General features: G+C 38.5%; 1 non-coding gene across 1 annotated transcript; it reads left to right on the forward strand.

The window, feature by feature from the left end:
- The first annotated feature begins 2,861 nt into the window (after positions 1 to 2,861).
- On the forward strand, positions 2,862 to 2,964 carry LOC114895717. Its single transcript, XR_003793618.1, has one exon. It is a non-coding gene; the product is annotated as a U6 spliceosomal RNA (small nuclear RNA).
- Positions 2,965 to 4,255: the final 1,291 nt, after the last annotated feature.

Raw genomic sequence — 4,255 nt, forward strand, 5'->3', positions numbered from 1 at the left:
TTAGCTGTGCACAGAAGGCAAGTGTTGGAAGCCAGAATCCGAACCCAGACTTCTCATTTCTTCCCCTCCATGTACCTCTCATTCAGAATTACTTGATTTAATCTCTGTGATTCAAATTTGATCATTACACCCAAACTGCACCAATATGATGCCAAAACAATTGATCAGTGAAAAATAAGATTTCAAATCACCTACCCAGTTGTTTTTCATATTAGGGGAAACAGCAACCCATTAGGGAGTTGTGAAACCAATTTGGTCAATGGTAATCAGCTTCTTTTAAAAAAATGAAATAGGGCTTCCCTGGTGGCGCAGTGGTTGAGAGTCCGCCTGCCGATGCAGGGAACACGGGTTCGTGCCCCGGTCCGGGAAGATCCCACATGCCGCGGAGCGGCTGGGCCCGTGAGCCATGGCTGCTGAGCCTGCGCTCCACATCGGGAGAGGCCACAACAGTGAGAGACCCGCGTGCCGCAAAAATAAATAATAAATTAAAAAATGAAATAGATAAAATGTAAAACACCATATAGGTACACATAGTAAGGATATTTTCAAGTAAACCTTTGTTTCACGCGCGCACGTGCACGCACGCGTCTATTTAAGTCCTCAGCACTCTCTGTATTGTGATGTAAAATGCATTTCTTACAGTGTGCCTCAATCTAAATATCTCAAAAAACACTGATTTAGGTGATACTCTTTAATCTTCTCAAAAAGATGATTAGTTGCTCAATTATACTTTTTGATTTCCAATCTAGCCTGTTGAAATCAGGTATGTACATCATAAGATGAATTACCAGAATGGAATTTTCATGCCTTGTTCAGATATGTTGCTGTCATGGACAAACCAAGTCTTTACCTATATGTTATCAGCAAATCTGGAACAAGAGTACAATTTTTACTCTTTAGTGTTTATTATTCTTCCCAAAGATTTGTTGGATATTTTTTTTCTTTCATTGAGGAGACAAGTCATTTTAGCCTCCAACACATACTGCCTCATTTTGCTAATCATAAAATTTATGTCACACACTGAAAAAGAATAAACAAATTACAAGCCTTAAAGAGACAGGTTGGATTTTCAACCAGTAGGTGAGCTTATAGACCATATATTCAGCCATCCTCAGGCATTTTTCGAAGTTGGAAATGTCAGGCATTTATATGGTTTATTTGTAAAGCACTAACAATAATTGGAACATTATGCTCTTATTATTTGCCAAAGAAATTTATTTAAGCAATTCAAGTGGTTGAAGGTTAAGGGTGTAGAAAAATGTCGTGTGACACCAAATAAAATTTTATTACTGTTTTTGCACTTACATAACTTAGAAACACCTACTTAAAATAAGTAAATAAATAAATAGCTTCCTCCCTTATGACAAAAGTTTAATCTTAGCTCACACTTTTAGAGACATGGCATAGGGCAAAGGATGTTTTGATAGCTTTAGAATTTTCTGTACAAAATATGATTTGGAGCCAAAAATATCAATACTCCAAACTAATCAGTAATCAAAATATCAATCAGTTCTTGTAGTATGGACTTCGAGGCAAAAAACAAACAAAAAACAGAAAACCTTCACTGTGTCTGATATTTTAGTTCCATGGTTGGCCTTCCTTGGTGTCCTTCAGTCAGTATCAGAGAAATTTCTGAAATTGAAGAACAGAGGTGATCAGAGCTCCTTCTCTACTCACCTTCCATATCACCACCATCTCTATCTACTGCTACCACTTCCACCATTACCAGACCTACAAAGTCTAGAGCCCTCTATGGGGAAAGCAATGAGTTCCTAAGTCTTGTCATCTGCCCACCAGCCTTCACGTAATAATCATTTGCTTCCCTATCTCTCTGCATCTCCACAATTCTATTCACCAACCACAGAACAATTGATTTCCAAGAAAAGACTTAACACTTCTATGGCCCTGATTTTCCTGATCATTTCTGGTTTCGAATACTTTGTCCTCCAATCCTCAGAAACAGGGTTAAAATTGTGCCACACCTTCATGGTTGCAGCCTCTGTGACAGATATCACTTATCGCTCTTTCCTGCTGAGCCCAGACACAGCTTCAGAATCCTCCTCAACCCTGCAACTGGGGCAACCACTAGCAGCTAAACAGAGTTGACATGAGATTGAATGTATTTGACCTTCGTGTTACACACCATCATAATGTCTAAAACCAACACTTTGACGTTCAAACACTATATCTCAGACCGTCCCTGGCATTTGAGAGGGGAACAAAAACCAATGTCAGACAACATGTTTGATTTTAAGGTTTGGAGGAAAGGGTTGCAGAATTTTGCATAATAAGGAAACGAATAGCTTCCAGGGAAAAAAAATGTCCATGATTAATATGACCAAATAATGGGAAATCTAGTTCATCCCCATGTCTAGCATTTTGCCCCATTGATCAACCCAAAATCAAACCTTTTGTCAAATAAAGAGCTGTTAGTTTTTAGATTGAAACAAAATTGACACTACAGCTATGACAATGTATTCCCTTTCTCGAGGACATTTGCAGTAGAAGTCACATCTCAAAGGGGAACCAAAGGATTTCACTTTAAAAGGATTTGACTTTAAAGAATTTCAGCCAGGAGAAAACTGGAAATCTTTGGTTATGGCAAGATAATATATGTAATATATTAATTTATGTCTTATACTAGTCTAAACTAAGGTACTTATCCCACTCTGGACTCAAAAAGGAGCCAAGCTTTCACTTTTTTCCCCATGGAAAGTGGGCAAGATCCCCACAAAAGACATAGAGTATCATCTGAAGAAAATATCTGATCTACCCAGACATCAGCATTAAGCTGAGAGGAAATAGTATTTGAATTTCTTTTAGAAGGGATAGGTTTAATTGAAAGAACATATGTTAGAGGCTCGCTTCAGCAGCACATATACTGAAATTGGAACAGTACAGAGAAGATTAGCATGGCCCCTGAGCAAAGATGACACGCACGTTCATGAAGTGTTCCATATTTTTAGAATCTGAAAAATAATATATATATATACATATGTATAACTGAATCACTTTGCTGTACACCTTAAGCTAACACAACATTGTAAATGAACTAGACTTCAATAAAAGAAAAAAATTGGGTAAGTTGGGTGGGGGGAGCAATTGGATCCCCTTCCCCCAATTAATGACATTAAATGCAGGAAACTGACAGGCTTCTTTAGTAAAATAAACATAACTAAGATAAATAACAGCTATGCAACATAACACACTGTGTTTGTAGTCAATGCATTTAATCGGAGTTTTTGGAGTCTTCATACTAAAGTGGAATAAAAATTGTTTGGAGGATTAGAGATGGTATACACAAAGTCCTTAGCACGTAGTAGGTGCCCATGTAGTGCAGTCAGGGCAGCTTCAGGGGCTGATGTCTTCATGGTCATGACATCCTTTGTTTACTGATATAGCAGGTGACATTATTTGTCCAAAGTAGAGAGAGGAAAAATATATTGGTGACATTTGGGACTGTTGAGGTTGTTTCCTCAGGAATTGGTGGGTATTGATCCTACTCTAGCACCTGCCATGAAGGAAACTTACTGTCTTCAGCTGATATGAGCCCCTAGGAGATATGTTAGCATCCCATTGACACAGGGTTATTCTTCCCAAAGATAATGGGCTCAAAATGCAGAGCTAGAAAATCAAAGCCCAATGTTGATCTACCTGGCACCAATCAGTAGGTACAAATGGTGTTTAGGGAGTTTGCAGCTTTCCTATCACCCTTTAAATGACATCATATAATCAGTAAGTCTAAGTCTACCCGTATTCCAGGGAACAGAAAATCACCCCAGGTCTTTACTTCATCCTGCACTACTACGTATCACCAGTAGATGACAGCAGTTGGCAAATAACTGCGTAGTCCAGGCTGGGACTGATTTTTTTTAAAGCAGAGCCGGGTCCACACTTGGGAAAGTAAAGCGTGGAAGGTGAGTCACACGAAATAGTCTTTCAATAGGCTTCAATTTTCATTTTTCTCCATTGTTCCCCATCTGATAGCCCATTTGGAAAAAAATGCCCCTGGGTATTCAGTATGTGAGGATTCCAAAGAACAATAGAACAATATCCCCTGAAGAACAGAATGCTGTCAAAGTGTTCTTCCATTGCTGTATCACAGGCCTTTGACTATTCAAGTGATACTGGAGGTATAAAGAAAGTACTGTAGCAAATATGGCCTTGCAGTAGATCATGCATCTGCTTTAAGATTAGGTAAGTAATGATTTTAGGTAACTCAAGGATATATTTGGTGAAATGTTACCTAAGTAAC

Source organism: Monodon monoceros, unplaced genomic scaffold (assembly GCF_005190385.1).
Source record: "Monodon monoceros isolate NGI ecotype Baffin Bay Population unplaced genomic scaffold, NGI_Narwhal_1 Super_Scaffold_14, whole genome shotgun sequence".
Classification (NCBI taxonomy): domain Eukaryota; kingdom Metazoa; phylum Chordata; class Mammalia; order Artiodactyla; family Monodontidae; genus Monodon; species Monodon monoceros.